This window comes from Lissotriton helveticus, chromosome 4_1, assembly GCF_964261635.1.
Source record: "Lissotriton helveticus chromosome 4_1, aLisHel1.1, whole genome shotgun sequence".
NCBI lineage: Eukaryota > Metazoa > Chordata > Amphibia > Caudata > Salamandridae > Lissotriton > Lissotriton helveticus.
In genome coordinates this window covers 1,200,399,271-1,200,420,664 of record NC_136063.1, presented here as the reverse complement: position 1 = coordinate 1,200,420,664, position 21,394 = coordinate 1,200,399,271, and the positions used below count along the sequence as shown (strand labels likewise).

The 21,394-nt window shown below is 41.6% G+C and overlaps 7 non-coding genes across 7 annotated transcripts; all 7 read right to left on the bottom strand.

Annotated features, from left to right (window-relative positions):
* Window positions 1-201: 201 nt before the first annotated feature.
* TRNAT-AGU (transfer RNA threonine (anticodon AGU)) lies at window positions 202-275 on the bottom strand. Its single transcript has one exon. It is a non-coding gene; the product is annotated as a tRNA-Thr (tRNA).
* Window positions 276-3,094: 2,819 nt separating this feature from the next.
* TRNAT-CGU (transfer RNA threonine (anticodon CGU)) lies at window positions 3,095-3,167 on the bottom strand. The gene has a single exon. It is a non-coding gene; the product is annotated as a tRNA-Thr (tRNA).
* A 941-nt stretch (window positions 3,168-4,108) lies between these two features.
* Window positions 4,109-4,181, bottom strand: TRNAT-CGU (transfer RNA threonine (anticodon CGU)). Its single transcript has one exon. It is a non-coding gene; the product is annotated as a tRNA-Thr (tRNA).
* Window positions 4,182-5,122: 941 nt separating this feature from the next.
* Window positions 5,123-5,195, bottom strand: TRNAT-AGU (transfer RNA threonine (anticodon AGU)). The gene has a single exon. It is a non-coding gene; the product is annotated as a tRNA-Thr (tRNA).
* A 437-nt stretch (window positions 5,196-5,632) lies between these two features.
* TRNAT-AGU (transfer RNA threonine (anticodon AGU)) lies at window positions 5,633-5,706 on the bottom strand. The gene has a single exon. It is a non-coding gene; the product is annotated as a tRNA-Thr (tRNA).
* Window positions 5,707-6,136: 430 nt separating this feature from the next.
* Window positions 6,137-6,209, bottom strand: TRNAT-CGU (transfer RNA threonine (anticodon CGU)). Its single transcript has one exon. It is a non-coding gene; the product is annotated as a tRNA-Thr (tRNA).
* A 941-nt stretch (window positions 6,210-7,150) lies between these two features.
* On the bottom strand, window positions 7,151-7,223 carry TRNAT-CGU (transfer RNA threonine (anticodon CGU)). Its single transcript has one exon. It is a non-coding gene; the product is annotated as a tRNA-Thr (tRNA).
* Window positions 7,224-21,394: the final 14,171 nt, after the last annotated feature.

Sequence of the window (21,394 nt, the reverse complement as noted above, 5' to 3'; positions counted from 1 at the left end):
ATGTCATCTACATCTTTTTCATAGATATGTCTTTTTTTATTTTGCAATAACAGTATTCACTCTATAATCTTGAAAATACTTGGGTTTTTATGAGGATTAAGATGATCTGTTCAACAGTAAGATTAATCAGACTTTTATATTTTAATTGTATCAAAATAGGACCTAATGAAAATGATTTGTTATATAACAAAGAGAAAAGCAAGGCACTGCTGAGAGTTGAACTCAGGATCTCCTGTTTACTAGACAGGCGCTTTAACCAGCTAAGCCACAACACCCCCTTGAGTCTTAAGTTTGAAAGACTTTTCTTTATGGTGTTCAAGAGAATATTGTTTTTTTCCTTTCATAATATTTTCTAAGTTCACAGTCTTCTCTACTCAATCACTTTAGATGAAGACGCTTCACTTATTCAAAAACACCTCTCTAATTTGAAGTTTACACTATTCATAGAATTTTAAAATATACCTTGCTGAAGAATGGATTAGTTGTATTCAACAACAGAGTGATCATTTGTTATTGTTATTGTTATTGTTAATGTCGGTTTATATAGCGCCAAATCACCGACAGGTCTCAGGGCGCTTTTGACCACAATGACATAACAGCCCGGGCAGCAGCAGGAGGCGCGTTGGATCTATACTGAGCTCAACGCTGTTCTAAATAGAGTTGTCTTTAGGGCTTTCCTAAAGCGAAGCAGGTTTCCTTCCTTGCGAAGGGCTTCAGGCAGCTCATTCCACATTTTGGGCAGTAGGACCGAAAAGGATCTCCCTCCTTTTGTGGCTAGCCTGAACCGAGGACATACAAGCAACTGAGCCTCGGAGGACCTTAGGCTTCTTTCGGGCCTGTAGATGACTAGTCTTTCCTTAATATAGGAAGGGGCTTGCCCGTAGATAGCCTTGTGGGCTATACAGAGACTTTTAAAAGCCGACCTTTGCGTCACTGGTAGCCAGTGAAGACTCAGCAACAGCGGGGATGCATGTGATCTCCTTGGAAGTCTGAAGATTAGTCTTGCCGCATCATTTAAGACTACCTGCAGTCTGTTTGTTAAGGCTTTAAGTAAGCCCAGGTAGAGCACATTTCCTTAGTCCAGCCTTGACAGTATGGTGGCAGAAACTATCGTACGGAGCGTGGGCTGGGAAAGAAGTGGAACAAGTTTGCGCAGTTGTCTTATGATGCCGTTGCAGGTACCCACTACCGCAGAGATTTGATTGGTCATTGAGAGGGCGCCGTCTATCTTAATGCCAAGACTTTTGACCGCGATTGCTGGCTTAGGGGTGGGCCCTAATTCCTGTGGCCAGCAAAGGTCACACCAGGGGGAGCAGGTGGATGACACAATTATCACCTCCGTTTTCTCGGGGTTAATCTTCAGGAGGTTGCTGGACATCCAGTTGACTGTGTACCTGAGAATCTCCTGGGCCAGCAACTGGGCCCGTACGGTGTCATCTATGCTCAGCAACAACTGGGTGTCGTCTGCATAGTTAAACACCCGACAGCCCATCTCAACCAAGGTGCTTATTAGTGGTTGCAGGTATAGGTTGAACAGTAAGGGGGACAGGGCGGAGCCTTGGGGTACCCCACATGTCAGGTCTCCTGCTCCTGATACCTCCTCTCCCAGCTGAATCCTCTGGGTTCGCCCGGACAGGAAGGATTCCAGCCAGAGGTAAGCAGAGCCCCGAAACCCAAACCCGGCCAACCTATCCAGGAGTATGGTATGGCTGACAGTATCAAACGCCGCTGATAGGTCTAAAAGTATCAGGGCGCTTGGTTTCTTTCGGTCAGCCAACCCTCTAAGGTCGTCCAGCACCGAGAGCATGACTAGCTTGGTGCTGTGGTGGGCACGGAACCCTGCCTGCATCTCATGGAGCAGATGGTTAGACTCCAGGAACGCAGCCAGGGACTTCAGAACATGCTGCTCAAGCACCTTGGATAGAAATGGAAGCTGGGAGATGGGCCGATAGTTTTTTAATACTTTGGGATCTGCCCCTGCTTTCTTGATTAGGGGCTTCACTCGGGCCTCTTTAAATCTAGCTGGCAGCTGCCCCGTGTTCAATGACCTATTTAGCATGGACAGAATGCGTTCCTCTAGGCTGAGGCGGGCTAAGCGAAACACACTTGGAGGACATGGGTCGGATGGGGAGCCTGACTTTGTTTTCCTCATTAAGGTTTCTAGGCTCAATGAATCAATCGGGGGAAAACTAGACAAGTACATTCCACCTGGAGTTTTAGCAGGATATAGTTCAGTAGAGCCAACTCTGGTACTTGTTATTTCTTGTAAAATAGTCTCAACCTTCTCTAGGAAGTATTTCAAAAAAGTGTCACAATTGAAGGTGGTCTCTATAGGCTGAGTTATTTTACTTAGTTCCGTGAGGATTTTAAAAGTTTCCTTCTGAACGTTATCTGCCTTATTAATGCGATTTTCGTAGAATGTCGCTTTAGATTCCTGTATATGTTTTTTATATGCCCGAAACAACTGCCTATATTGTTCACGGGATTCGGGGTCTTTTTTTCTCCTCCAGTTTCTCTCAGCATTTCGCAAATCTTTCCTATGCTCTCTTAGAGCTGGTGTAAACCAGGGGGCACCCTTCCCACCACTATTCATTTTCTGGGACTTCACTGGTGCAATCTGATAAATTGCCCTTATTAGACCACCCATTAGATCTTTACACTCTTGGTCTATGTCGGCGCCTGGCGCCGTGGGTTGAGTGAATTCCCTGAGCGACAAAGTCAATGTTTGTGCATCATCATTTTTCCATTGACGAGTCTTTTTAATTTTTGGTGGGGGCTGTGGGGGTTTTGCGCCAATAGGGACATCGCAATATATCAGGTGGTGGTCTGACCAGATACAAGGGAGAACTTTTACTGAGGCGATCTTAGGATCCAACACCCAGACCAGGTCAAGGATTTGGCTCTATCTTGTTCTTTGTAATTTTCTTTTCGCTATTTCAGTCAATGCATTCCTACAAAAATCTTCACAATACCAAGTATTTTATTTCTTTTTATGATAACTTTTTCTAAAGTTCATAGAACCAGACGTTTATTCTTAAATTGTATTCAACACTTGTTTAATGAAAATTATTTCTAAAGCATGGAGAAAACTGTTAGGTGCTGCTGAGATTTGAACTCATGATTTCCTGTTTACGAGACAGGCACTTTAACCACTAAGCCACAGCACCAACTTCAATGAAGTAAAATTCATGAATAATTTATTGTTGATGATGAAAATTTGTTTCCTGCTATTAATTCTTCTTTATATGTACTGTAATCTTAATAACAAAAAGATACTCAATCACTAAACAAGTATTATTAAGTTTTAATAAACAAGTACTCTTATAAAACCCAATTTCATTTCTTGAATACTTTACAATTTTCTTTTCATGAAGGCATTAATATTGCTCAAATAGAGGTAGTAATGTCATCTACGTCTTTTTCATAGATATGTCTTTTTTTATTTTGCAATAACAGTATTCACTCTATAATCTTGAAAATACTTGGGTTTTTATGAGGTTTAAGATGATCTGTTCAACAGTAAGATTAATCAGACTTTTATATTTTAATTGTATCAAAATAGGACCTAATGAAAATTATTTGTTATATAACAAAGAGAAAAGCAAGGCACTGCTGAGACTTGAACTCAGGATCTCCTGTTTACTAGAAAGGCGCTTTAACCAGCTAAGCAACAGAACAACCTTGAGTCTTAAGTTTGAAAGACTTTTCTTTATGGTGTTCAAGAGAATATTGTTTTTTAACTTTCATAATGTTTTATAAGTTCACAGTCTTCCCTACTCAAACACTTTAGATGAAGACGCTTCACTTATTCAAAAACACCTCTCTAATTTGAAGTTTACCCTATTCATAGAATTTTAAAATATACCTTGCTGAAGAATGGATTAGTTGTATTCAACAACCGAGTGATCATTCAACTCTATCTTGTTCTTTGTCATTTCCTTTTCGCTATTTCAGTCAATGCATTCCTACAAAAATCTTCACAATACCAAGTATTTTATTTCTTTTTATGATAACTTTTTCTAAAGTTCATAGAACCAGACGTTTATTCTTAAATTGTATTCAACACTTGTTTGATGAAAATTATTTCTAAAGCATGGAAAAAACAGTTAGGTGCTGCTGAGATTTGATCTCAGGATTTCCTGTTTACGAGACAGGTGCTTTAACCACTAAGCCACAGCTCCAACATCTATGAAATAAAATTCATGAATAATTTATTGTTGATGATGAAAATGTGTTTCCTGCTATTAATTCTTCTTTATATGTACTGTAATCTTAATCACAAAAAGATACTCAATCACTAAACAAGTATTAATAAGTTTTAATAAACAAGTACTCTTATTAAACCCAATTTCATTTCTTGAATACTTTACAATTTTCTTTTCATGAAGACATTAATATTGCTCAAATAGAGGTAGTAATGTCATCTACGTCTTTTTCATAGATATGTCTTTTTTTATTTTGCAATAACAGTATTCACTCTATAATCTTGAAAATACATGGGTTTTTATGAGGTTTAAGATGATCTGTTCAACAGTAAGATTAATCAGACTTTTATATTTTAATTGTATCAAAATAGGACCTAATGAAAATGATTTGTTATATAACAAAGAGAAAAGCAAGGCACTGCTGAGAGTTGAACTCAGGATCTCCTGTTTACTAGACAGGCGCTTTAACCAGCAGAGCCACAGCACCCCCTTGAGTCTTAAGTTTGAAAGACTTTTCCGTATGGTGTTCAAGAGAATATTGTTTTTTCACTTTAATAATATTTTATAAGTTCACAGTCTTCTCTACTCAAATACTTTAGATGAAGACGCTTCACTTATTCAAAAACACCTCTCTAATTTGAAGTTTACCCTATTCATAGAATTTTAAAATATACCTTGCTGAAGAATGGATTAGTTGTATTCAACAACCGAGTGATCATTCAGCTCTATCTTGTTCTTTGTCATTTTCTTTTCGCTATTTCAGTCAATGCATTCCTACAAAAATCTTCACAATACCAAGTATTTTATTTCGTTTTATGATAACTTTTTCTAAAGTTCATAGAACCAGACGTTTATTCTTAAATTGTATTCAACACTTGTTTGATGAAAATTATTTCTAAAGCATGTAGAAAACAGGTAGGTGCTGCTGAGATTTGAACTCAGGATTTCCTGTTTACTAGACAGGCGCTTTAACCACTAAGCCACAGCACCAACGTCAATGAAATAAAATTCATGAATAAGTTATTGTTGATGATGAAAATTTGTTTCCTGCTATTAATTCTTCTTTATATGTACTGTAATCTTAATAACAAAAAGATATTCAATCACTAAACAAGTATTATTAAGTTTTAATAAACAAGTACTCTTATAAAACCCAATTTCATTTCTTGAATACTTTACAATTTTCTTTTCATGAAGGCATTAATATTGCTCGAATAGAGGTAGTAATGTCATCTACGTCTTTTTCATAGATATGTCTTTTTTTATTTTGCAATAACAGTATTCACTCTATAATCTTGAAAATACTTGGGTTTTTATGAGGTTTAAGATGATCTGTTCAACAGTAAGATTAATCAGGCTTTTATATTTTAATTGTATCAAAATAAGACCTAATGAAAATGATTTGTTATATAACAAAGAAAAAAGCAAGGCACTGCTGAGAGTTGAACTCAGGATCTCCTGTTTACTAGACAGGCGCTTTAACCAGCTAAGCCACAGCACCCCCTTGAGTCTTAAGTTTGAAAGACTTTTCTTTATGGTGTTCAAGAGAATATTGTTTTTTCACTTTCATAATATTTTCTAAGTTCACAGTCTTCTCTACTCAAACACTTTAGATGAAGACGCTTCACTTATTCAAAAACACCTCTCTAATTTGAAGTTTACCCTATTCATAGAATTTTAAAATATACCTTGCTGAAGAATGGATTAGTTGTATTCATCAACCGAGTGATCATTCGGCTCTATCTTGTTCTTTGTCATTTCCTTTTCGCTATTTCAGTCAATGCATTCCTACAAAAATCTTCACAATACCAAGTATTTTATTTCTTTTTATGATAACTTTTTCTAAAGTTCATAGAACCAGACGTTTATTCTTAAATTGTATTCAACACTTGTTTAATGAAAATTATTTCTAAAGCATGGAGAAAACAGTTAGGTGCTGCTGAGATTTGAACTCAGGATTTCCTGTTTACGAGACAGGCACTTTAACCACTAAGCCACAGCACCAACGTCAATGCAATAAAATTCATGAATAATTTATTGTTGATGATGAAAATTTGTTTCCTGCTATTAATTTTTCTTTATATGTACTGTAATATTAATCACAAAAAGATACTCAATCATTAAACAAGTATTAATACGTTTTATTAAACAAGTACTCTTATAAAACCCAATTTCATTTCTTGAATACTTTACAATTTTCTTTTCATGAAGGCATTAATATTGCTCAAATAGAGGTAGTAATGTCATTTACGTCATTTTCATAGATATGTCTTTTTTTATTTTGCAATAACAGTATTCACTCTATAATCTTGAAAATACTTGGGTTTTTATGAGGTTTAAGATGATCTGTTCAACAGTAAGATTAATCAGACTTTTATATTTTAATTGTATCAAAATAGGACCTAATGAAAATGATTTGTTATATAACAAAGAGAAAAGCAAGGCACTGCTGAGAGTTGAACTCAGGATCTCCTGTTTACTAGACAGGCGCTTTAACCGGCTATGCCACAGCACCCCCTTTAGTCTTAACTTTGAAAGACTTTTCTTTATGGTGTTCAAGAGAATATTGTTTTTTCACTTTCATAATATTTTCTAAGTTCACAGTCTTCTCTACTCAAACACTTTAGATGAAGACGCTTCACTTATTCAAAAACACCTCTCTAATTTGAAGTTTACCCTATTCATAGAATTTTAAAATATACCTTGCTGAAGAATGGATTAGTTGTATTCATCAACCGAGTGATCATTCGGCTCTATCTTGTTCTTTGTCATTTCCTTTTCGCTATTTCAGTCAATGCATTCCTACAAAAATCTTCACAATACCAAGTATTTTATTTCTTTTTATGATAACTTTTTCTAAAGTTCATAGAAGCAGACGTTTATTCTTAAATTGTATTCAACACTTGTTTAATGAAAATTATTTCTAAAGCATGGAGAAAACAGTTAGGTGCTGCTGAGATTTGAACTCAGGATTTCCTGATTACGAGACAGGCACTTTAACCACTAAGCCACAGCACCAACGTCAATGAAATAAAATTCATGAATAATTTATTGTTGATGATGAAAATTTGTTTCCTGCTATTAATTTTTCTTTATATGTACTGTAATATTAATCACAAAAAGATACTCAATCATTAAACAAGTATTAATACGTTTTATTAAACAAGTACTCTTATAAAACCCAATTTCATTTCTTGAATACTTTACAATTTTCTTTTCATGAAGGCATTAATATTGCTCAAATAGAGGTAGTAATGTCATTTACGTCATTTTCATAGATATGTCTTTTTTTATTTTGCAATAACAGTATTCACTCTATAATCTTGAAAATACTTGGGTTTTTATGAGGTTTAAGATGATCTGTTCAACAGTAAGATTAATCAGACTTTTATATTTTAATTGTATCAAAATAGGACCTAATGAAAATGATTTGTTATATAACAAAGAGAAAAGCAAGGCACTGCTGAGAGTTGAACTCAGGATCTCCTGTTTACTAGACAGTCGCTTTAACCGGCTATGCCACAGCACCCCCTTTAGTCTTAACTTTGAAAGACTTTTCTTTATGGTGTTCAAGAGAATATTGCTTTTTCACTTTCATATTCTTTTCTAAGTTCACAGACGTCTCTACTCAAACACCTTGGATGAAGACGCTTCACTTATTCAAAAACACCTCTCTAATTTGAAGTTTACCCTATTCATAGAATTTTAAAATATACCTTGCTGAAGAATGGATTAGTTGTATTCAACAACAGAGTGATCATTTGGCTCTATCTTGTTCTTTGTCATTTTCTTTTCGCTATTTCAGTCAATGCATTCCTACAAAAATCTTCACAATACCAAGTATTTTATTTCTTTTTGTGATAACTTATTCTAAAGTTCATAGAACCATATGTTTATTCTTAAATTGTATTCAACACTTGTCTGATGAAAATTATTCCTAAAGCATGGAGAAAAAAGGTAGGTGCTGCTGAGATTTGAACTCAAGATATCTTGTTTACGAGACAGGCTCTTCAGCCACTAAGCCACAGAACCAACGACTATAAAAAAAATACATAAATAATTTATTGCTGATAATGAAAGTTTGTTTCCTGCTATAAATTCTTCTTTATATATATTGTAATCTTAAACACGAAAATATACTCAACCACTAAACAAGTATTAATAAGTTTTAATAAACAGGTACTCATATAAAACCCAATTTCATTTCTTGAATAATTTACAATTTTTTTTTCATGAAGGCAATAATATTGCTCAAATCGAGGTAGCAATATCATCTACGTCTTTCTCATAGACATGTTTGTTTTCATTTTGCAATAACAGTATTCACTATATAACCTTGAAAATACTTGGGTTTTTATGAGGTTTTAGATGATCTGTTCAACAGTAAGATGAATCAGACTTTTACATTTTAATTGTATCAGAATGAGACTTTGCTGATATGCAGGGATGCACCAGTTATTGTAAATCTGCCCCATGGTGCCTGATTCACCCATGACATCATCACTCACATTCTGGGCCCATCATTTGTGGGGGAGTCAAATCTGTTGAGGTCACAGACCTGAGTATGCAAGGGTATGGCCTTTTGTGATTAAGTGACCCATCCTCATGAAGTCCAGGTATGTCTCAGGACATGTATTGTTTATCATCAGCATGAATAGTTGTTTGTAGGAACATCCACTACACTGATTGCTGACAAGGGCACATGACCTGAGGCACACTCCACCTTTTGACTACTGTCAGTAGCTGTGATTTACATGTAGTTAGAGTGGCTTGCAAAGTCATCTCAGGGTGGGATATTTTGACACAGGCGTGTCTATCCAAGTTTCATCAATGACAACATAAAGCAAACCACATTTTGTCCATGACACTACAGGTTGCTCATGTGAAAAACGTGGCGCCAAGCTGGTCACGTACTTGCATGCCCTGACATTGGGTATGTGCAATGGCCCGGTTTCCCAGATTCAGAGCTAGCCGAGGTTCCAGAGGAAAGTGTAAGCTATGCGATAAAGCAATGTTGTGCAAATCACAACAGGCTAATATGATCTTGCACACGACTTCTGGGGAGTACAGCAGCACACCCCCTGTATGGTCGAGACATCTGAATCGCGACTTCAACAGACCAAAAGTGTGCTCTATGAAGGCTCGAGTCTGTATGTGTGCCCTATTGTACCTACGCTGAGGTCCAGTGCTTGCACGCCTGTAAGGGGTGAGGAGATTTGGGGAGAGTGCATACCCAGCGTCGCCTGAGGAGGGAAGAAAATGCAGTTGTTTACATTTCCCTCTTTGACTTGCACAGAACATGATCTATTTGTTTGTACATGCAGTGTCTGTTGGGTCATGATTCTTATTGTACAATGGTTAATATTGGGGGGCATTCAGACATTTCAATGACACATATCACTTATTTTTTGTGCTTGGTACTTACCCAGTAGCCACATGTTGCCAAATTCTCCAGTAGAGATCCATCAGGCAAGAGGTGACATGCGGAATATGAAGCTGTCATCGGTACTACCTGGGAACACTGCATGCATTTGATGAACCTCCCACTGGCATCACAGACAGCTTGCACATTGATGGAATACCCTCTGTGTCTGTTGCAGAAGATGTGTGCAATGTGGCGGGGTGACTGAAGGGCCACATGGGTGCAATCAATTGCACCCAGCACATGTGGGAATTGTGCAAGGAGATAGAAATCTCGTGCTGCCCTTTGTTTCATGGCCAGTGTATGTGGCATTTGTATGTGGTTGGGGGCTCTAGCAGTGATGCATCTCAGTACCTGATGCAGGCACTGCGACTGGCTCGTCTGGGAAATGCCCACATGGGCACTTGAGACCCTTTGGAAAGGCCCAGTGGCAAAGAAATGGAGAGCAGAAAGGATCTTGAGATATGCTGGTGTTGCATGTGAGCAGCAGGTCACAGAGTCAAGTTCCTGCTCCCACTGACATACCTTATCCAAGATGACATCTGGAGGGTAATGGGACCTGGCCCTTACATCTTGGCTGGACATTCCAAATAGGTTGATCCTCTGTCCGAAGATACTCTCTGCTCTCCTCCTCCTCCTCAAGTAGTTTTGCCGCATGGCAAGGGGCAGTGCTACAAACACATTCAGTGACATATTGAAAGGGTTTGTTTGTATCTGCTCTGCATTTATACATGCTGCAGGGCTAGGATTGGCTGCAGTGTGTCAGCTGATCCAATGGTGGGGGTTGGTAGGCCCTTGGACAGGTGTTTACCCTTGGCTAACATGACCAACTGCCAAAATTCGTATCTTCCGGCCTGGAATCGGAAATGAATGCTCGTAATCGGAAATTACGGGCCGTAATCGGAAATTACGACGCAATGCCGGAAATTGCGGGCCGGAATCGTAAATCCCGCCGCAGAGCCGTAAAGTACGGCCCGGGTGCGGACATAAAGTTAGTAGTCGTAAGTCTATTCTGTGAATACCGAAAGTAGTAAGTTCATTCTGTGAATACCGAAAGTAGTAGGTTCATTCTGTCAATGCCAAAAGTAGTAAGTGCATTCTGTGAATATCAAAATAGTAGTAAGTTTAGGATTTACTCTTAAGTTCATTCTGTGAATCAGGCCCTAAGTCAGCAATGGATGCCTCTAGATCATTTGTTGAAAAAACATGATGCCTACCTCCAATACCTAACCTTACATTCACTTGCTCATCTGTAAGTGAAGATGCAAAGGACTGCTGTACACCTTATATGCTTACATATGGACAAACCCATGGATCCTCATGAAATTTCGTCGTCTGAAGTAATGACGGCATGCAGTCTTGCCCCTTTTATCTCCACACATAAGCTGATCCATACCCTTAATAAGATCTTTTGTAATGTGGAGCTGGAGACAGATCCGCCATCCCCCATCATCTGGTCAGACCACTTCCTCATTCATTTCAAGATGCCTATTACAGGGACAGATATTGCCCTCATTGGAAATGGATTATAAATAGAGAGCCCTTCACAAAATATCTCTCCCTGTTTTGGAGGATGCTCTAGGAGCTTCAGCTCCTCCTCTAGTCGGAAACACCAGAGTAGATGCCCTTGCTCTAGAATCCTTGCTCAGGACGAATGTTGATGTGGTAACACCTCTGACCACTTGCACCTCTAGGAGGACTAGTCTCTCAGGTCCTTGGTTCAATGAGTCATGGCCCCTCACCTCAAAGCACCACACTGGCTCCCAGTGAAAGAAAGGATTAACTTTAAAACCTTGTTTATATTCAAAGCCCTCCATGACAAGGAGGCGGGCTATCTCAAAAGGCAATTTAGCTGCTAGGTACCGCCAAGATCCCTAAGATCTTCCTCTTCAGAGCTCACTTGTGTCCCCAAAGTACGCCTGGCCTGTATGGGGGGGTCGATCATTTGGGTGCTCAGGCGTGGAACCAAATACCAGCTGCTCTGAGAGCCACAACCGATTTGACAGACCTTCAAGAAGCACCTTAAACCCTGGCTCTTTCAGAGCTAGACGTTGCTTTGGGTCCTGTTATGTATGAACCTCCAGCCCCGGGATATTCTTAGTGGGTAGCTGTGCACTTTACAAATGCACTCATTCATTCATTATGTACATCGCTTACATGTGAAAACACTAAATACATGCAAGGGTAAGTAGTTGGACACCTCATTTGGGAAATGTAACTTGCTCCAGCCTTCTTACCTACTCTTGTTTCTGAGTCATTTATAGTCTGACATCAAGGAAACATCCTAATGGTGTGTCATATGAATGAAAATAAACACTTTAAAATCTTTTAAGGACTGTAAATGTGAATTTGGACATGATTAAACAGAGAGATACACTATTCCTGTCATTGTTAAGGAGGTAGGTCCAACAATGGTTTCTCCCACCAGAATGCTGTAAAGAATAAAAAGATAAGACACTATTATAATCAACACTCTGTTGATATAGCGCAGTCACATTTTATCATCTGTTCCATCTGATATATATCTGTATGATTCAATTATATAGGGGGACAAACCACATAGTATTCCACTACAACCCACTATTACTCTGCTTAATACTGTGATACCCTAAAACAACAAAACAAAATAATAACAAAAAAGGCGAAACATGAGTGTAAATAAATAATTGTGCCTCCCTTACGTAAGCCTTTGGCACTGCCTCAGATTTACAATTTCCCGTAAATCTGGGGCAGTGTCAAAAGGCCATGGAAGTTGCTGGGAACGCCCCCAGCAACACCCATTCCACACCCCTTTAACGCAGAACACTGCGTTAAAGATACTGATATTTATCAGGCAGCATGAAGCCCAAAAAAGAGGCTTAGTGCTGTATGATAAATATCACGCAGACTTCTGCGCCACGGAACGTCACAAAAAGTGACGTTCCGAAGGCGCAAGGGGCCTCATAAATGAGCCCCATAGTGTCTACAAGAAGACAAAGGTTCATGTGCAATGTGTGATGAAGTTAGTTTTCGAGAAACTGACTCGTGTTAGAAGTCGAAAAATTGGACAGTTTCACCCAAATTTTAATTGTAATCTGTATAACTATAATTGTCAGTTTTCTTTCCATATTATGATGGTATTGTACTGGTGCAAAAATACAAACAATGCATCACATGGCATCGCACTTTCGACAAACCGCCACGTATTTCCAAAGCAATAATTGATTTGCTCAAAACAAATGTGATGTGTTAACCTATGGACTGAAAACTCAATCCCCTAGTAATGATCTTCTTAGAAATCATACATAACAAAAAAAACAAGATTTTATAAGCTGAGTACCCTTTAGTTTTTGAAAATTCTTTCTCCCTTTTTTCATTGTGGGATGCCTTCTTTGTTGAAATAATGTCTTCATAGTAGTTCAACTAAGCCTCTGTCAAACTAACTTTAAAATATTACATGAATGTCAGCAAACCTTTCGTTTCTCACTGAGACATTTTCTGATATATTCATGTTAAGATTTTGTCATACTTTTCAGATGTATCTTGAATTGTGTGAACCAGCCTTTTCAGAAATGTGGAAATGAGATGACACGTAGCTTCTAATTTGAACATTTTAAAGCCCTATCAGCCTGATGTGATGTACAACAATTATTTTCCAATTGCAGAATGTGCAACCAATACTGAATCACAAATTAAGAATCACAACATATGATCTTCATGCCTTTATTTTCTTAATACAATAAATGTATTACCATTCACAATTTCTAAATACTGAATGGCAAATTGCGAAGCAATGAGAAGCACAAATAAAGTCTGTATTCGGAAATTGTGAATGTCAGACACTGATGGTATCACCCATTATAGGACGTTACTTTAATTTCAGCTGCAGACCACAGAGATATGTTCAGTGCTATCACAGGAGAAACAAGAATGGTTGTGGAAGGGGAAGACATGCACATTTAGTAATCAGGAGCTCAAATTCCATGTGGGAGAGTGTGTCTGTTATTCATGATAAACTACTTGAGTGTACGTAAATAAAACGTAATTTAGAGCAGGAGACAGCCAATACTGTGGACATGACCAAAAGGTATGTGGAAGAAGTTACGAACCAGTTGTATGCCCTGTATTCCCACACCAATGAAAAGCTGACATCAAGGAGACAGGAGGTTGCAACTACAAGTTGAAGAATAAGTACAGAGCGATCACCTTCCCTTACAGTAGAATTAATTGAAGGCACCTTCCAGTCAGAAACCCTCCTTAGAGTTAACACCATAGACTCTTCAGCGCCAGAAACTTCAGGTAAGATTTTTTAAAACATTAGGTTAACAAATAATGATATTAAACATATATATTTAAAAATCATGTAATAAAATAGGCTACCACCTTTCCCCACCATTTGCGTTTAGAGCCCCGAGAGGCTCCCTGCCCACATTGTTGTTTTGCGAGCCCAGAGAGGGCTCTTAGGGGGCAAAGTTATTTACGGAGCCCCCGTGGCTCCAGCTTGGCGCAGCTTTGTTCTAGGGCCAGTGAGGGCCCTGGCGCAGTTTTGTTGATTTACAGCTGCCCAGCAATTAGTGATCAGCTGCCACGTTTAGGCCCCTGACATTGGGACACAGGGCGTCCTAGCCCCATCAAGGCCAGTTGGCCTAGGGACTGCCACAGGTGGTGGCTTATGTAGTTTTGCGCAACTGTGTGTTTTTTCCTGCACCTCTGAATGTTTTTAGGCATCATGTGTTTTTACGCTATTGAGTTGTGTTCTGGAACCTCTGAATGTTTTTAGGCATCATGTGTCTTCCTTGTTCCTACACCTCTGAATGTTTTTATGCATCATGTGTTTTCTTTCCTTACACCGCTAAATGTGTTGTTTATACATCATGTGTTTTGTTCTTGCCTACACCCCTAAATGTATTTTATTCTAAGGTGGTTGTTCTTTCCAGTACAGGTGGTCCTAGTGAGGTCCTGGTTCCCTGCGTGACATTCTCCTAAGGTGGTTAGGATTGCGTAGGTGGTACTTACCTGTTACCAGTAGTTACTGGTTGTGTGCCAAACTTGCTAATTTGTGCTACAGTGATTTTATATCTTATATTCTATGTTCTAGAAGTGCTATTTCTACTAAGTGCTGATTCTGACAGTGGCCCATGTGGCCCTGTCTTGTAAATAATCCCTTGTGAATATTGCCCGTGCCAGTTGGCACAATGTACATGTGTGACTTCTATCTGATGGGTTTTGACAATACAGAAGTTATTTTTACATAACCTTGTGTGGAGTTCCTTTTGTGGTGTGCCTAGGATGTTGTTGCTGTTGTGTGCTTGCGCAAATGCTTTACACATTGCCTCCGGGATAAGCCTGTCTGCTCGTGCCAAGCTACCAAGGGGGTGAGCAGGGGTTATCTTGGCGTGTGACTCCCTTGCCCTGACTAGAATGGTGGTTTCTGATTGGCTTTGGCGTCAGCCTTAGCCTACCAGAAATAGCCAGTTCTGAAATTGTTGATCAGCGGTGAGGATTAGGACTTGTGTTTGCGCAGTGCCACAGCGACAACTGGCTACATTACAAAACTCTGCATTTTTTAGATAGTCACATGTTTGGGATTATTGTTTATGATTTTGTTTTTCCTCAAGAGTGTCATTTTCAAATGGTGTTCCTGCGCTTTATGTTAAGTAGCAGATGGGAGAAAATGACAGGGCGGGACGCCAGTAGAGGGAGAGGTTCCCATAGATTAGGAATCTCTTGCTGAGTCCAGTGGCCAATCCCTGGTCCTGTCCCTGTGTGGGTAAATGGAAGAGAGGGAGTGTGGAGAAGAAATGGCTTGCTCGGGAGGGTGGTTATCCCCTGAGTGTAGTGTGTGTGTCTGGATTGGTATACAACCTTTACAACAAATTTTTTACCACGCACTACCATTACAACGCGGTCATTACAACACATACCATTGCAACGCATTGCGCTGGGGGGCGCTCTAGGATAGGGAATAGGTTAATTTACTATCCAATAACCTTCCCTAGTGTCCACGGGGGCTGGGTTGGAATAGTAAATTAAACTATTCACTATCCAGCACCCCAAAGCGATATGCGTTGTAATGGTATGCGTGGTAAAAACCGCGTTGTAATGGTATGCGTGGTAAAAGTATGCGTTGTAACGTCATACATCCGTCTGGATTCCCCAGTATGGTAGGATCCAGTGGTGGCAGCTAAAATGTGTCCAGTGCGTGAAGTCCCATTCCCAGTTCCCAGAGTATGGTGCCTGGTGCTCAGTAAGAGGGGTACAGGTTGAGAGTCAGGGGCAAGAGGGGTACAGGTTGAGAGTCAGGGGCAGTGAGGAACTGTCTCACCAGTCTGGAGGGGGAGTGTGTGGATGAGTGGTGTGTTGAACTGGAGGAGTTGGTGTGAGTTTTTTTTTTAAGGAGCTTGCACGGGAGGTGTACCTCTGGTGGTGTGCAGGAGGTCCTGCAGAGGCACTGGACAAGAAGGTGGATGTCTGGCGGTGTGCTAGATGTATTGCAGAGGCATTAGGGAGTGATTCTAAAAGTAGTGGCTTGTGTATCTGATGATCCTGTGTAGGGGAAGAGGTTCATGTGTAGCCCAGCAAGGTCCCAGTAGGATGGTAGGGGTGTAGGGGCTCACGTCCTGCCTCAGTGGAGGCGGAGTGAGTGTTGGACGGTTTGTCCCATGTTGGCCCGAAACCCTATCTCAGGGCCTGGAGGGTTCGCTAAGGGAGCGCCAGGTCAGGGGCCTAGGCTGTACTTACAGGTCATTTGAGGAGGATGTTCCTGTGTCTAGAGGACGGGGAGTGTCTGTAACCAGAACTCCGGCGGTCCTGGTGTTGCGGAGTACCGCTCCTAAGTGGAGGGTGCAGAAGTCCTGGTTCGCTGGGCATTTGACCGTCTAGAGTGCTTGACCATTTTTGGGGCCTCTGGAGGTCGTTCCCCTTGTAGAAGGGTGGCTAAGTTAGATAAAACAATTTAGGCAGGACATTCAGCCATTAGATATGGGTTTCAAGAAGTTATGATGGCTATAAAGAATATGTGCACACAAATTACAGCACTCTGCAGCAAACAGGCATCCAGAGAGGCAGATAAACAATTGCTTTCAAACATTTGAACCTGTTGTTGAGAGGTTGATCGTAGCCACTACAACTATTTGTAAAAGCACTACAAACATGCAAGTCGAATTATTGCACCACAATGGTGATATAGTGAAGAACCTAGCTTACATTACAGATTTGCAGAAATGCAAACTAATAATACTGGAATTAGAGCTGCAAAGATGCGAAGTGTTGGCAGTATTTCTAGGTAAGAGTCAGAAGATCTCAAAGAGCACTGAATAACCAACTATTCCATGCACAAGCACAAACAAAAACATATATTTTTGCTTATTTTGAGGCTTACATCAAATAACTAGGTCTGCAATCAGGTCTGAAGTATTGAACACTAGTTAAGGTGAATGGTGGAATCAATGTTGTAGGAGTGATAATACGGAGTATCCAGGGAATAGAAGTTTCGTGGAAAGTTTGACGTTTATAAAACTCGTTAATTGACTGCCCGGTTTTGCCTTGCTTTGTTCCCTGTTTGCTCGTCAGCGCGACTGGAGTCGCTGAACAACCCCCCTGCTCTGCTGCTGGACCGGCTGTGACCTGAAGACACCTCGTGGCTGCAGAGGAGGGTGAGGCGCCGGCCCCGGGACTGCGAGGACCAGCATACACCATCCCCAGCTGGTCCTCTTCCCGTGAGAGCCGCGCCCCCTCCCAGTGCCGCGCCTCCAGCCAAGCCCTTAACTGCTCGCGGCACCCGCTTCGCGGGTGCCACTCATTAATTGACTGCCCGGCTTTGCCTTGCTTTGTTCCCTGTTTGCTCGTCAGCGCGACTGGAGTCGCTGAACAAACCCCCTGCTCTGCTGCTGGACCGGCTGTGACCTGAAGACACCTCGTGGCCGCAGAGGAGGGTGAGGCGCCGGCCCCGGGACTGCGAGGACCAGCATACACCATCCCCAGCTGGTCCTCTTCCCGTGAGAGCCGCGCCCCCTCCCAGTGCCGCGCCTCCAGCCAAGCCCTTAACTTCTCGCGGCACCCGCTTCGCGGGTGCCACTCGTTAATTGACTGCCCGGCTTTGCCTTGCTTTGTTCCCTGTTTGCTCGTCAGCGCGACTGGAGTCGCTGAACAACCCCCCTGCTCTGCTGCTGGACCGGCTGTGACCTGAAGACACCTCGTGGCCGCAGAGGAGGGTGAGGCGCCGGCCCCGGGACTACGAGGACCAGCATACACCATCCCCAGCTGGTCCTCTTCCCGTGAGAGCCGCGCCCCCTCCCAGTGCCACGCCCCCACAACCGGTCACTCTACTTAGCCTGACCCCCGGAACGCGCCTCGCGGGACGCGCGCGGGTCGCAGGCCGGGGCGAAGACCGGGCAAAGAGCGGGCCGTTTGAGGCCGTTCGAGGACCGGAGGGACTGGACTGGGCCACTCCCCTTGCAAGTATCTATTGTATTTGTTTTTATTTTTATATTCTTTTATTGCATCTTATTAATTACTGCCAAACTGGGAAACACTATACTGACTTCCACTCTAACACAATGGTAGTCACAAGAGGAAAGAAGACCGTAGCACCAGGGAGCGTTGGAAATATACTGGGTCCTATGGACGATTTTATTACTAAAGCGAACTCCTTCATTGACCAAAGCATCTCCCTCATGGAAAACAGAGTCTCACTAGATCTAGAATTCGCAAAAAGATCTTCCCTGGGAAATCTAGCACATGCAAAAACTCCTGTGCCGACCATCAATAAAAAAGTCCCAGGGATTGCGACCGAGGGGAGACGCAGCCTACCAAACAACGTAGACTTATCGGTATCTGAGCTTGCAGACTCCCCCTTAGGCTCTGACCTCGAAAAAACTCCCGAGCTCCCTCCACAATCCCCCACTCAAATATTACCTCCGGAAGATATTCAAGAAAGAGGAAGGAGAGAAGGAGCAATAAGCAAAAACAAATCCACTATATTAAATCCTGCCATACCGAAAACTCCCTCCCCACCTATTGTATCACCACCATTACAGCAACAATTGATCACAGCAATAGTACATAGCGATCAACTGGAAGACGCCACTCCCATATCACTCGTCTCACCAACTCAACCTCCTGCAGACAAGAGCCTGGAAGAAAACGACAATTCTGTTCTTCTAAATAAGCTAGCTGATCTTTTTAAACAACTTCTACTGCCGATAGAGCAAAAACTAGCAAGGATAGAATCCCAGATTTTGAAGCTTACCTCCCCTTCACAACATAACCAGGGGCATCTCCAACAAAAGAAAGGAGGCACCAACCCTTTTCTTAATTCCCTCCCGAACCCTGTGACTCTCACTGCAAAATCCACAACTCCGCAAATCATTGTACCACAGGTAACCACATCGACAACACTACCCCCTACCCCAACACTCCCCATTACACTGCCCTTAAATACCTCAATCTCCACTCCCACAGCCCCAACTATAACAAAACAAGTTAATAATGTGGCGTCCATTAATCTATCCTCACAACCAGCACCAAGAAAAACTGCACCCCCCAAGACTCCGGCACAAAATTCTACTTTTCAACCAACCCAAAGAAACCCCTTAAGAGGGCCAGGAGAAATCAGAGCTCACTCTGATCTCCCCCCCGAGGCCGCTCCCTACGTTGCAGTCATGGTCGGTGTACCCGAAGTAGCGCCCAATACGGCAGAACCCCCATGGTCCCTAAAAAATAAAGTCCACCATTGGCTACAGGCAAATCGGCCCATGCCAACTAACTGCCACGGAAGGATTTCCTCTCTATGCAGGACCCCTTGGGTGGGGAAAGGTAAAAAACAGTTTCCAGGGGACTGTATCATTATAACTTTCGAGGACCCCTGGGTAGCGGAATATATTATCTCCTGGGACCAACCCAATGTCACTGGTGGAATTAGTATAAAACCACTCTCCTTTTTCTACCCCATCCTCCAACCCATAAACAACAATTTTTTCGAGGACCCTGTTTTTCCCTGGGCCGATCGACCCCAGCGCCAACCCTTAGCATATGAGAATAGGCAATATGGCCCCTCTCGTTTCCGAGAGCAGGAGAATCTATGGCATGTAGTAAACCCACGCCACCAGGGCTCAAACTGGGGAGAATGGGGATACCACCAAAGGGTGACCCATAGAGAACCGCCCAGATGGGACCCTTGGCATAACATCCCACTAGCAAATCGATTTAGTCCCCTGGAAATGGTTGATTGACCACCAAGGGACACCGATCACACTTTTCCCAATTCCCCACCCCCCCTCCGCTATCTAATAACCCTGAGGTGATTGTACAAACTCCAATTCCAAAAGATAGCTACCACACAATACCCTTCCTATTCTGGAACGTGGCGGGTCTACGTTCCAAGATTGGCGACCCCTTAGCAGTGAATTTCCTCGAACAAGGCAAAATTATTTGCCTTCAAGAGACTTGGACAACCTCAGAGCTCCATCTGTTAGGGTATAAAACCTACTTTTCCCCAGCCAGCCGTAGTGCAATGGGCAGACCCAAAGGAGGACTTACAATCTATATAGCTAACACCATATCTCGCCTAAAAGTGACAAAATTTTTTACTGACTCCAATTGCCAGATACTATTTCTCTCCCTTGCAAACGAAGATACTATAGTGCTCGTGAATTCATACAACAACCTAACGGAACACGACTTCCTAATCTTTGTTGAAAACTTGCAGGAGAAATTGCGATCCCTACTACAGAGGGAGACTAACTCCAAAATGATCCACTTACTCTGGGGAGGGGACTTTAATCTCCATCCATGCTCAATGGCAGTCTCCAAACGCTGTGGGTTCGTGGACGAACAAGAAGCTCCATTAGCCCACTTTGCCCACAATAATTCTGGCAATACTATGAATAATATCCTGTCAGAATTTGATTTAGTGATCGCTAATTCCCTAAAGGCGAGGGAACTCCAACTCGACGCAACCTATGTGGGCAGAGGCCATCAGACAACAGTGGACTATATCCTGCCATCCCAGGGCCTCGCTACAAAGGCTGCAGACTTTCATGTAATGCCAAATATACTAAGCGACCACTATGCATTAAAGCTAGAACTCTACTGTATAGAGCATAAATCAAAGGTCACGAATATAGCAAAAGCCCTCACTCAAGAAAGACTGCAATTAGGAAAACAAAACGGCTATACCATAAAGTGGGAAAAGATTGACCCCCAAAAACTTACAAAAAAAATAGTCAATCAATCATACCCGAACATTATTAACTGCCTGGACCCAACACTAAACCACGCAGAGGTCCTGTCAAGCTTTGGAGAAATCTTGGCAGTAGCTAAAGAGCTGCTTACGGGAAAAATCACAAATAAGCTTTCAGGGAAGAAAGGTTGGTTTGATCACAACTGCACAAAGGCCCTAATTGATCTAAAATCTGCCCTTCGAAAAAAACCAAGAGACGTCGGTCTGATTCAGCTTCTGAGAAGACAGTACAAAAGGGATCGTACCCTTAGAGTCCAACAACTGAAAGAGAAACTATGGAAAGATCTTGACAGGAGTTCCTTATCAAAGTGCAGCAAGGATTTCTGGAGAACGGTGAGATCCCCATACCTCTCAGCGAACAACTCACCCAAGATAGAGGTAGCTATAGACGAGGGAACTTGGATCTCCCATTTCGGAAATATATTCAAAAATCAAGGAATCATAGACCTTCCAACGAACTCTTCCAACAAGGTACAATACCCTATCCCAATATCCTTCGATATTTCGGAAATCTTGGTGGCCCTGGAAAGAAGCAAGATAGGAAAA